The sequence below is a fragment of the Dryas octopetala genome, chromosome 2, assembly GCF_963921425.1.
Source record: "Dryas octopetala chromosome 2, drDryOcto1.1, whole genome shotgun sequence".
Classification (NCBI taxonomy): domain Eukaryota; kingdom Viridiplantae; phylum Streptophyta; class Magnoliopsida; order Rosales; family Rosaceae; genus Dryas; species Dryas octopetala.
The window spans coordinates 6,938,531-6,952,393 of record NC_141367.1 but is presented as its reverse complement, the minus strand read 5'-3'; positions in this window follow the sequence as shown (position 1 = coordinate 6,952,393).

Genomic DNA, 13,863 nt, shown 5'->3' with positions numbered 1-13,863 from the left:
GTTGAACTTGTCCCACCATTTGACACAAATTGAACGGCGAAGATTGGGGATGTAGATATCTTCGTCTTCGTTTGGAAGAGAGATAGTATAGGACCATTTAAGGATCCAGGGAACACTGTATAAATACATGAACCATAACCCCGTTTCCCATCTAGGAACAACATCTTCATTAAAGTTTTGAAAACGGATTAGGCTGTCCATAACCGGGGTAGGAATAATGTCTGGAGAATGTCCCCAGACGGCGTACCAGGCTTTAAGCCAGTTTGGAAGAGCTTTTTGACCAGTTGTTTTAAACTGGAGGAACCAAGAATGGGTAAATTCTTGATTTTGATAAAGTAGTGAGACTTCCCAAGGTTTTATGTAATCATAATAATCAAAGCGGTTTGGAATAAGTCCCTGCTCCACATTAAAACGCTGTTTAGCGAAAAGCGATGTTCCCCATTCATCAGGTGTGATAAAATCACAGATGATGAAATGAGAAAAGGCAATAATCCCTCTGTTTCTGAAGTGATGCTTAATTTGCACCGATCCACAGTCTGTTAAGACTGCCTCGTACCATTCACGAGTTTTATTGCCCAGTGCAAGGCTGCAATGATTTACCAGGTACTTTTTAGCAACATCTGGTGGAGGATTAGTTAAATCCTGATTTTCAATTATTGTAACAGATACCTCCAAGGAGGGAAAATAGGGAGTCCTTTTAGGCTCCTCAGGCTGAGGCTCTCTAAGCCACTGGGTGTGCTGTTGAGCTTCTTTCTGTTGCCTCTGGTTCATCCTTGATCCTGAGCCCCTCCTGAAATATGAACCTCTCCTCATTCTTGCCCTGCAGAAATTCTCTTGTTAGAAAATCAGGAAGAGAGTTATCCTCCCCTTTTATGTATTCTATGTCAAAATCAAAGGCTGAAAGGATAGCCTGCCATCTGGCAAAAATTTGTTTAGAGGCCAAATTTTTAACATCTTTTAGCAAAACTTCCTTGGCAGCTTTGCAGTCAACACGTATTAAAAACTTTTGGTTTAGCAAATCACTTTCGAATTTGGTAACAGTTAAAACGATAGCCAAAATTTCTTTTTTAATTGTGGCATAATTCTTTTGAGCGCTATTCCAAACTCCTGAAGTAAATCTGACTAATTCCTCTTTTTTTGAATTTAAATCCTTCTGTTTTAGGATTCCTCCGTATCCTTTTTCTGAAGCATCTGTTTCTACAATTTTAAACATTCCTGGTTTAGGAATGGATAGGCAAGGGAGTTCTTTGACATGAGCCTTTAAGGCTTTTACGGCTTGGGTATGTTTTTTATCCCAAGGAGGAGGGTTCTTTTTTAACCTCTCGTATAATGGCTTGCTTATTTTAGCAAGATCATGGTAGAAGTCTGAGACATAATTAAGACTCCCCAAAAACCTCTGTAATTGCGTTTTGTCTTTTAATTCATCTGGGAATTTGTCTGCAAACGCAATAGCTCTGTCAATAGGAACAATTGTTCCTTGATTAATGTTGTGTCCAAGGAACCTTATTTTAGTCTGGAATAAGACTATCTTCTTGCTTGAGACCACCAACCCTGCATTTTTCACTACCTTAAGAAAGATGTTAACATGTTTAAAATGCTCTTCCAGTGAGGAAGAATAAATTAAAACATCATCAATATAAGTAATAGTGAAAGAGGAATAAGGATTAAAAATATCATTTATGATATTTTGAAATTCTGACGGTGCATTTTTGAGTCCGAATGGCATAACATTCCATTCGTAATGCCCGAAGGGTACAGTAAAAGCTGTTTTGTACCGTTCTTCTTCTTTGATCTGGACTTGCCAAAATCCAGATTTCATATCAAATTTTGAGAATATCACAGCTTCATGTAACCTGTTTAGCAAATCCCTTTTGTTTGGGATAGGATACCTTATCCATCTTAAGGCTTTATTTAAAGCTTTATAATTAATTACTAACCTTGGAACACCGCGTTCAATTTCTGCTGCTTTCTCAACATAGAAGGCCGGACAGCTCCACGGGGATTTGCTTTTTCGAATTAGTCTCTTTTTTAAGAGATCCTCGATTTCTTTTTCACATAGCTCCAAATGGGCTTTATTCATTTGGATGGGCCTTGCCTTGGTGGGTATCATAGACTCTTTAAAGTCAGGTTCATAAGGAAGACTAACAATGTGTCTTTCCCTGTTCCAAAAGGCTGTAGGAAGATCAGAGCAAACTTCTATTGTAATAAGATCTTTTAGATCTTGCACCCTTTTCTCAACCTTTGGATCTTGCAACATTTGCATAATCCTTTTGTTTTTAATTTCCCCTTTTAATGACATGATGAACTTTTCTTTTCCTTTAATAAGGTTATTTAGGGAATTTACTTACCGAACTAAGGGTTCTATCATGAAAGGGAAACTTACCTTGATACCTTGTATCTTACCTTTAATCCCTGTTTGATCTACAGAGATAGGTCCTGACTGGTAAAGAGTGCTAAGGAAGGGTGTGCCCAGGATGCAAGCCTGGTTCAGATCTTTAACCAGGATGAATGGTGTGTCAAGACAAACACCATTATTACAGACTGCTGAGTGTGGCAACTTGTATTTGATGTTCATCTTCTTTCCATTGGCTACCCTTAGCTCTTGGCTAGTCTTGCTAAAAAATCTTGATGGAACCAGTCCTTCCCTTAGACAATTTGAGTCAGCTCCTGAATCCATGAGGGCAACAGTGAGAAAATAAAAGGTTTTTTCATTAACATTTGCTATTATTGTTACCTCTGTATACCATTTCTGGTATATAATTTTCTCAATACTTCCTGGTCTCGGCATCGGCGAGGGCTCGGCTCGTATAGAAGACTGGGTGTTGTACACCGCCGACCTCTCTCACCAGAACTGAGCTGAGAGCCGAATCAGATGCGGAGAGGTAGAGAAAAAGTTCTTCACCTTCCTCTGGTTTGGATAAGATGAGAGGTTCCCCCATGTGCCTTTTCAGATCTTGAAAGGCCTGCTCGCATTGGGGGGTCCATTCTATGCCTTTCCCTGCTCCCTTCAAAGCTTTGAAGAATGGGAGGCACCGGTCCGTGGATTTTGAGATGAACCGGTTCAGGGCGGTGACTCTTCCAGTCAGACTCTGGATTTCTTTGCGTGTCTTTGGGGACTTCATGTTGATCAAGGCTTGGATCTTCTCCGGATTGGCCTCGATCCCCCGTTGGCTGACCAGGTAGCCAAGGAATTTTCCGGACCGAACTCCAAAGACACATTTGGCTGGGTTCAGCCGCATCTGATATTCCTTCAGGACTCCGAACATGTCTGAGAGGTCCTTGACGTGGTCGTCCGCCTTGACGCTTTTGACCAGCATGTCGTCCACATAGACCTCCACGGATTTGCCTATGGAAGATCTGAACATGAAAGTTTAATTTAGGTGATCTATTCACTTAATTAACTTGATTAAATTCACTTTCAGTGATCGGACCCCAATTTTAATTTTATATGATCATTCATGAACTAGTCAAACAGACACAACTCTGACGATGCAGTAACTAAAATCTGAACCTCCAGATTTACTTGTAAAATCAAATCAACTTCAGTAAATACCACAAGTCAGAACACACCAGGGAATTGAGTGACACCCTATGCACTCAAAGGATCCATCAATGTAGGCATCCCAGTGCTATCAACAACTAAAGTGGTGTGTGGACAGATTTAACAAACTTTCATTTAACATTAATGGTCTAAGTTAACATACTAAAGTGAAGTGTGTGATCTTGTGAAGATATTTACGAATCAATAATCAGCAACACATAGGAAAACAGATCACAAACAAGCCACACAATTGTTCACCCAGAAAACCACTAACGGTTAAAAACTGGGGGTCTTTCCAGCTGACCAAGCAATCCACTAAAGAAGAAGTTCAATACAAAGGGAGCACACAGCACACAAGCTCAATGACTAAGTCCTAGACTAAGTGGCAGTTTTCTTACCCCTTTGTGCAACTTCCATAAGCAAGGCAATCGGTCATTCATGAAGAAGGCAGCTCCAACTCTAAGCTCATCAACCCATGACACCAATTCACACCAAGACGAGTAGATTCATCAATGCATGAACATGATATGTCAATGTTGGATTCTTAAAAAAAGATCAACCTTCTCAAGCTAGAGGCATGAAAAGGTTGATATTGAATCCTTCAACTAAAATCTAAAATGAATGTGTTTGAAGAATATATGAAAAGATTTAAACACTCAAACCCATTTAGAATTTTAGATGAAACAAACAAGTTCAGAAAATCTTTTTGATTTTTAAGAATAAAAGAACATTTTCTGAATTGATAAAGATGAGCACTCACCCTGAAAAATACCCAGGCATAAAACCACGAAAATACCCACTGAAAATGCTCATGGACACACAAAAAAGATCTGAACAGAGTACCTCATATACCCGTACACACACACACACCAATTCCGTGTTTGCCCGAGCCACGTGGAAGCCAATCAATGGCTGTCCACAAGAGACGAATCAGGGGCATATTCTCTTTGTCCTAGAGGGGTATCCTAGTATTACTAAGGATAGGAATGAGGAGCTGTAAAAAGGAATTTTGCTTTATTTTGCAAAAATCAGAAATGGGGAAGATGATGAATAGTGCTGATGTGTGTAGGTGTGTGGCGTGAATGGCAAAGAAGCAATCAGATCTGATTGATACAGTAGGGGAACCAAGCCATGTGCAATGCACATGCATGTTTAGTAAAAAACAGAACATGGGCTTTCAATGAAATGGGCTTTAAAAGTAAAACCCGAAATGGCCCCACTGTAGTGACTGTGACTTAAGTATCAACCACTGTACGTGAAAAACATTGTTCTTTATGTTCAGTGAATGACTAGTCAAATAGACAAAAAACTGTTATTTTGATGAAATGAATGAAGTGCAGTATACCTTGAGTCTTTGTTCATTCTTGACCTCTTCAATACAGCTGAACTTGTCCTTAATCTAGCCTAGAGCTTGTGAGTGATTAATAAAATTAAATACAAAGGTTTTGACAAGGAAAATAACCAATATAACAAATCCTAGAAACTAACAGAACATGTGGTTGACCAGCCTTTGGTAGGTGGCTCCCGCATTCTTGAGGCCGAAGGGCATGACTTTGTAGCAGTACATGCCGCGATCGGTTATGAAGGATGTGTTTTCCTGATCGGATTTGTGCATGAGGATCTGGTTGTACCCGGAATAGGCATCCATAAAGCTAAGGAGCTTGTGCCCCGCCGTCGCATCGACGAGCTGATCTATCCTGGGTAGTGGAAAACTGTCCTTGGGACATGCCTTGTTCAGATCGGTGAAGTCCACGCACATCCTCCATTTCCCATTGCTCTTCTTTACCATGACCACGTTGGCGAGCCAGTTGGGATAGTTGACCTCCCGGATGAACCCGTTGTTTTGTAACTTGGTCACCTCTTCGGCCATGGCGGCGTATCTGACCGGATCATACGACCTCCTCTTCTGACGGACCGGTTTGTATCCCGGGTCGATGTTCAGCCTGTGGGTGATCACGTCAGACGATATGCCTGGCATGTCATCGTCAGACCATTTCCAGTATGATCTCAAAACTCTAAAAGCAGAGTTTATGAGCCCAAAGCATAGGCTTAAAAGAGCCTGGTTTCACGAAAACTTTGACAACATGCAAAGAATCTCTTTCCATGCAGAATGGACTTCCTACATGGAAAATACCAAAAGAGAAATTCCCTTTTGGGATTGGTTCTATCATAAGATCCAAAATCATGGTAGTGAAAAGTTAAAAGCTTCAATCAACACTATCACAAGTTCCATTAAAGAGTGGGCTACCAAAGAAGGAGACAAAGTAAGGTCAGTACATCCTCCTAATATTCCTATAATTGTTTCTGGAAGTTTAGCTACACCAGTTAAAGCATCGTCACTTTCTGGGGTAGATAACGAGTCCAGGGTTTGTTATAAACATATTGATGCCCTAGTGCAACAGAGCAATTATACCAATTTGTTTTTACAAACCTTAGGGGAACAAACCAGTAGAATTGAGGATAGTTTAAATGAACTAGCTCCTAAAAAGGAAGACTTAAAGTCTAAGGTGGCTTTTGAAACAGATAAATCTATCTTTAAACCACCACCAGACTTAGGAGAATTTAAACTTTCAAAAGGAAACCAGTCAGAACTAATTGAAGAAATCACAAATAGGTTAAATAACCTACAAGTGAAAACAAAAGAAAAACAAACAATAAATGTCTTATCTAAATCTGGATCTGATTCAGAGATAGATGAGGTGCAAAAAGCCTTCTTGGACTCTGGCAATGAACAGGATAAAAATCCTGTTCCTTCCTTAGATATTAATAGACTTACCTATAATTCAAGGTCCAGTTATGGTTTTCAAGGAAAACCCCAGTTTGCCCCTACAAGGAATTACTACCATAGGCCCACACCGGTAGATATGCAGTATGAAGAAAACTGGTACAATGACTCTGCAAGGTATGATGGAAATTCCATTGTTGAATGGAATATTAATGGTAAGACTGAATACCAAATCCTTGATACTTTTAAGCATATGATGATGTTAGCCACTGCTTATAGAGCCTCTTCTAATAATACAGAAAAGCAAATTGCAGGAGCAATTATTGCAGGTTTTGCAGGCCAGCTAAGAGGTTGGTGGGATTTCTTACCAGAAGCAGACAAACAAGCAATCTTATGTGCAACTAAACCAGTTGTCAAAATTGAAGGGCAAACTATGACCCAAACAGCAGAAGGAGATGCTGTTAATACACTGGTCTATATATTAACTCTCCATTTTGCAGGAACAGGAAGGTTAATGGCTGATAAATCTAGAGAAGTTCTTATGAACTTAAAATGTGCAAGCCTTACTGAATACAGGTGGTATAAAGACGTTTTTATGGCAAGAGTCTTTACTAGAGATGACTGTCATTCCGATTTCTGGAAAGAGAAATTTCTTTCCGGATTACCACCACTCTTCGGAGAAAAGGTTAGGCAAAGGCTAAAAGCCAAATATGGTGGAACTATCCCCTTCAGAAATTGTACGTATGGAGAACTCCACAGTGAAATTTGTACTGAAGGTATAGCCATATGTATAGACATGAAGCTAAAAAAGCAGCTTGAAAAGGAGAAATTCCTTAAAGGAAAAGAAATGGGTGATTTCTGTGAACAGTTTGGGCTAACTACTGAAAAGGGCCCATCCCAGAAAAGGAAGTCAAAACCCAAATTTACACCTAATAGGTACAAGCAGGCTAAAAGGCCAAAACCGTTCCAAAGCCAACCGTTCCAAAGCCCATTCCAAGGCAAAAGAGGGCCTACCAAGAAAAGATATCCGGGTAAAAACTCAGGTAAAGCCCCTGTTTGTTTTAAATGCGGAAAAGTAGGTCACTACAAGAGTCAATGCAAAATGGAGGAAAAAATAAATTCCTTCGATATAAGTGGTGAGCTTAAAGAACAAATTAAGCATTTGACTTTTAACTCTGATTATTCTGATAATGAGATTGCAGGCCTTAGTGACTCTGAAGGATCTGATTCTAGCCAGGATAACTGTAATTGTAAAACCATTAATGTTATCACTAAACAAGATGGTTTTTTGTTAGACCTTATTGACAGGATAGAAAATCCCGGCGAGAAAAGACAAGCTTTGGAAGGATACTTGGAGACCTTAAAAGGGGAACCTGAACAAGAAGAGAAAAGGGAACAAGATAAGATTAAAAAATCTTATGAACCCTATTAATTTCAAGAGGTCCTTAATAGAATTAAGGGACCACAACAAAAGGAGGTAACAGTTGCTGACCTAAAAACTGAGGTCAACCAGCTCAAAGAAGAAGTCAAACTCCTTAAAACAAGGATGGAGGTCTTAGAGACCCACCAAGTAAATGAAGAAGACTTCAATCAATACTTCCCTGAAGAAGGACTTGGTCAACAAGGAGAAAATCAAGACTTAGTCCAACATATACAGAGTATTGAGAAAATTATATACCAGAAATGGTATACAGAGGTAACAATAATAGCAAATGTTAATGAAAAAACCTTTTATTTTCTCACTGTCGCCCTCATGGATTCAGGAGCTGACTCAAATTGTCTAAGGGAAGGACTGGTTCCATCAAGATTCTTTAGCAAGACTAGTCAAGAGCTAAGGGTAGCCAATGGAAAGAAGATGAACATCAAATACAAGCTGCCACACTCAGCAGTCTGTAATAATGTGTTTGTCTTGACACACCGTTCATCCTGATTAAAGATCTGAACCAGGCTTGCATCCTGGGCACACCCTTCCTTAGCACTCTTTACCAGTCAGGACCTATCTCTGTAGATCAGACAGGGATTAAAGGTAAGATACAAGGTATCAAGGTAAGTTTCCCTTTCATGATAGAACCCTTAGTTCGGCAAGTAAATTCCCTAAATAACCTTATTAAAGGAAAAGAAAAGTTCATCATGTCATTAAAAGGGGAAATTAAAAACAAAAGGATTATGCAAATGTTGCAAGATCCAAAGGCTGAGAAAAGGGTGCAAGATCTAAAAGATCTTATTACAATGGAAGTTTGCTCTGATCTTCCCACAGCCTTTTGGAACAGGGAAAGACACATTGTTAGTCTTCCTTATGAACCTGACTTTAAAGAGTCTATGATACCCACCAAGGCAAGACCCATCCAAATGAATAAAGCCCATTTGGAGCTATGTGAAAAAGAAATCGAGGATCTCTTAAAAAAGAGATTAATTCGAAAAAGCAAATCCCCGTGGAGCTGTCCGGCCTTCTATGTTGAGAAAGCAGCAGAAATTGAACGCGGTGTTCCAAGGTTAGTAATTAATTATAAAGCTTTAAATAAAGCCTTAAGATGGATAAGGTATCCTATCCCAAACAAAAGGGATTTGCTAAACAGGTTACATGAAGCTGTAATATTCTCAAAATTTGATATGAAATCTGGATTTTGGCAAGTCCAGATCAAAGAAGAAGAACGGTACAAAACAGCTTTTACTGTACCCTTCGGGCATTACGAATGGAATGTTATGCCATTCGGACTCAAAAATGCACCATCAGAATTTCAAAATATCATAAATGATATTTTCAATCCTTATTCCTCTTTCACTATTACTTATATTGATGATGTTTTAATTTATTCTTCCTCACTGGAAGAACATTTTAAACATGTTAACATCTTTCTTAAGGTAGTGAAAAATGTAGGGTTGGTGGTCTCAAGCAAGAAGATAGTCTTATTCCAGACTAAAATAAGGTTCCTTGGACACAACATTGATCAAGGAACAATTGTTCCTATTGACAGAGCTATTGCGTTTGCAGACAAATTCCCAGATGAATTAAAAGACAAAACGCAATTACAGAGGTTTTTGGGAAGTCTTAATTATGTCTCAGACTTCTACCATGATCTTGCTAAAATAAGCAAGCCATTATACGAGAGGTTAAAAAAGAACCCTCCTCCTTGGGATAAAAAACATACCCAAGCCGTAAAGGCCTTAAAGGCTCATGTCAAAGAACTCCCTTGCCTATCCATTCCTAAACCAGGAATGTTTAAAATTGTGGAAACAGATGCTTCAGAAAAAGGATACGGAGGAATCCTAAAACAGAAGGATTTAAATTCAAAAAAAGAGGAATTAGTCAGATTTACTTCAGGAGTTTGGAATAGCGCTCAAAAGAATTATGCCACAATTAAAAAAGAAATTTTGGCTATCGTTTTAACTGTTACCAAATTCGAAAGTGATTTGCTAAATCAAAAGTTTTTAATACGTGTTGACTGCAAAGTTGCTAAGGAAGTTTTGCTAAAAGATGTTAAAAATTTAGCTTCTAAACAAATTTTTGCCAGATGGCAAGCTATCCTTTCAGCCTTTGATTTTGACATAGAATACATAAAAGGGGAGGATAACTCTCTTCCTGATTTCCTAACAAGAGAATTTCTGCAGGGCAAGAATGAGGAGAGGTTCATATTTCAGGAGAGGCTCAGGATCAAGGATGAACCAGAGGCAACAGAAAGAAGCTCAACAGCACACCCAGTGGCTTAGAGAGCCTCAGCCTGAGGAGCCTAAAAGGACTCCCTATTTTCCCTCCTTGGAGGTATCTGTTACAATAATTGAAAATCAGGATTTAACTAATCCTCCGCCAGATGTTGGTAAAAAGTACCTGGTAAACCATTGCAGCCCTGCACTGGGCAATAAAACTCGTGAATGGTACGAGGCAGTCTTAACAGACTGTGGATCGGTGCAAATTAAGCATCACTTCAGAAACAGAGGGATTATTGCCTTTTCTCATTTCATCATCTGTGATTTTATCACACCTGATGAATGGGGAACATCCCTTTTCGCTAAACAGCGTTTTAATGTGGAACAGGGACTTATCCCAAACCGCTTTGATTATTATGATTACATAAAAGCTTGGGAGGTCTCACTACTTTATCAGAATCAAGAATTTACCCATTCCTGGTTCCTCCAGTTTAAAACAACTGGTCAAAAAGCCCTTCCAAACTGGCTTAAAGCCTGGTACGCCATCTGGGGACATTCTCCAGACATTATTCCTGCCCCTGTTATGGACAGCCTAATCCGTTTTCAAAACTTTAATGAAGATGTTGTTCCTAGGTGGGAAACGGGATTATGGTTCATGTATTTATACAGTGTTCCCTGGATCCTTAAATGGTCCTATACTATCTCTCTTCCAAACGAAGACGAAGATATCTACATCCCCAATCTTCGCCGTTCGATTTGTGTCAAATGGTGGGACAAGTTCAACTCCAAATCCATTGAAGGAGCTTCTTTTAAATCTAAAAAGATTAAAGACATTTTGGGTTCCTCTTCCTCATCTTCTTCCTCTGATTCAGACAGGTTGAGGCATCTTGAGGCTGAATGCAACGAGCTAAGAAACCAACTCCTTAGAAGGACTGGTAAGAGGTCGGACACTGAAGCCCCTTCTTTTGACATCACCTCTGACAATGATAATGAGGATGACTGTTTCGGAGTCTTCACCCCAATCAAGTAACTTTACTAAAAGTAAAGAAAAATCTCGTGATGCTTATCAGCATCTATGATGGTCCCACTTATCTTTCGGTGGTTTGGCTTTTGTAAAATAATTTAACTTTACTATTTACTTTTTGACTTTTGTTCACGGGTGGTTGTACCCACTCTATCTTTCTGTTTTGCTTTTTAAAGGATAAGATTCCTTGTCGAGGCCAGCTGTTAGGCCTGGGTCTTTCCTTTCTCTTTATTTAAAGAGGCAAGAGCCTCAGTTGTAGGCATCGAATAACTTTAAGTTTTCTGCAAGTGTGAGATTGTAAGTGTGCAAACAAGTCTCCTGTTAAGACTTGATATTAATATAAGTGTGAGAATTTGCTTTCATTCCCGAAGTGTTCATTTCAAATCTGTAAGTCTGAATGTTTAATTTGATTTCAGTTCTTCTATATGTTTGTTTATTTCAGTTTATTCTGATTATACTTTTTAGTTTATATCTCTAGACTTTGCCAATTTTTAAAGTTAAAAAAGATTAATTTTTCGGTTTTAAAACCCTCTCCCTTACCTGGGATAGTTTTGGTATCAGAGCCATTTTTCACGGGAGATAGTAGTAGAGGTTATTAGTTTGATATTAGTGACGAGTTCTGACGAGTGAAGGGCAGTTGAAGGCAGGTTTAGCCGTTGGTAAGTCCCAGGAAGTAACTCAGGTTCAGAAATCAAACACTTTTATTTTCTAATCGCTTCTATGGCCAATCTCTTTAGAAGTCTGTCCAGATCCTCCGAAGCTAGTTCCTCAGGGAAGATGAAGCTGAACAATACCGAAGAAATAGTCTTTGCTGACTATGAAAAGCAGCTCCAGAACTGGTCCATACCAGCCTTTCCTACCAAGGAGATATACAGAAAAGGCACATTCGACTGGAGAACAGATTATGTTATCAAAACAACAGAAAGGACAGTGCCTATCTCCAATGCTCAGGACAACTTCCAGTTGTTCACACCAAGTATGCTAAATCAGCATATTTCCAAAAAATTCAAATACCTACACATAGGTGTAGTCCAGGTTGCGGTAAAACCTTTGGTAAGAACAGGTTTAAATACCTCTGTCTTGGTCTGTGTAAGGGATCAAAGGCATAACAAGTTTTCTGATTCTCTACTTGGAGTAGTTGAATCCTCTCTAAGTGAAGGTCCTATATTTTTTAATTGTTTTCCTAATTTCTCTGTATCCTTAACTGACAAAGGAATCCTGAAAGCCTTAACTCTAAACATCAAGTCCCATGGATTTGATATGATCCCAGGATCTGAGAACATGGCCATTGTTTACAGGATCTATTATAAAGCAATGACTACCTTATGCCCAGGAGCAAAGGATTTGCATGAGGAAGGAAAAACAATTATGTTTCAAGCAGATCTAAAAAGATCTAATGTGGCCGTCCCAAGGACAATTAGCTGGAACCAAGTCAGTCTCCCTCTCGAATGGACAGTAGCTCAAGAGGCACCTCAAAGGCCTCTCCAAAATCAGGAAATTGACCAGATCGTGGAGCATGATGATGGCGAGGTAGAAATTAGATTCTCCAATCTTAGATCTACGCGTCTTGGAACTTCCACAAACTCCAGGTTTTCTTATCCAGAAAACCCGCCAAGCCGACCAGTAACCTTGCCAAGATCTGTCTCATCCAGAACCATAGATGAACCATTGATGGTTGGAACAGAGAGAGAAGGATTAATCAGTAAGCCTATTTATACTGATTTTGAAAAATCTAATGTAGAGGATGACACAGTTGGGCCAACCTTTTCTGATGTGCAGGGGCCAATTTATACTGGGCCACAAATTAATGTTTTAGAAGGTGGAGGCCCATCCCATTTCCAGTATGATCTCAAAACTCTAAAAGCAGAGTTTATGAGCCCAAAGCATAGGCTTAAAAGAGCCTGGTTTCACGAAAACTTTGACAACATGCAAAGAATCTCTTTCCATGCAGAATGGACTTCCTACATGGAAAATACCAAAAGAGAAATTCCCTTTTGGGATTGGTTCTATCATAAGATCCAAAATCATGGTAGTGAAAAGTTAAAAGCTTCAATCAACACTATCACAAGTTCCATTAAAGAGTGGGCTACCAAAGAAGGAGACAAAGTAAGGTCAGTACATCCTCCTAATATTCCTATAATTGTTTCTGGAAGTTTAGCTACACCAGTTAAAGCATCGTCACTTTCTGGGGTAGATAACGAGTCCAGGGTTTGTTATAAACATATTGATGCCCTAGTGCAACAGAGCAATTATACCAATTTGTTTTTACAAACCTTAGGGGAACAAACCAGTAGAATTGAGGATAGTTTAAATGAACTAGCTCCTAAAAAGGAAGACTTAAAGTCTAAGGTGGCTTTTGAAACAGATAAATCTATCTTTAAACCACCACCAGACTTAGGAGAATTTAAACTTTCAAAAGGAAACCAGTCAGAACTAATTGAAGAAATCACAAATAGGTTAAATAACCTACAAGTGAAAACAAAAGAAAAACAAACAATAAATGTCTTATCTAAATCTGGATCTGATTCAGAGATAGATGAGGTGCAAAAAGCCTTCTTGGACTCTGGCAATGAACAGGATAAAAATCCTGTTCCTTCCTTAGATATTAATAGACTTACCTATAATTCAAGGTCCAGTTATGGTTTTCAAGGAAAACCCCAGTTTGCCCCTACAAGGAATTACTACTATAGGCCCACACCGGTAGATATGCAGTATGAAGAAAACTGGTACAATGACTCTGCAAGGTATGATGGAAATTCCATTGTTGAATGGAATATTGATGGTAAGACTGAATACCAAATCCTTGATACTTTTAATGATGATGTTAGCCACTGCTTATAGAGCCTCTTCTAATAATACAGAAAAGCAAATTGCAGGAGCAATTATTGCAGGTTTTGCAGGCCAGCTAAGAGGTTGGTGGGATTTCTT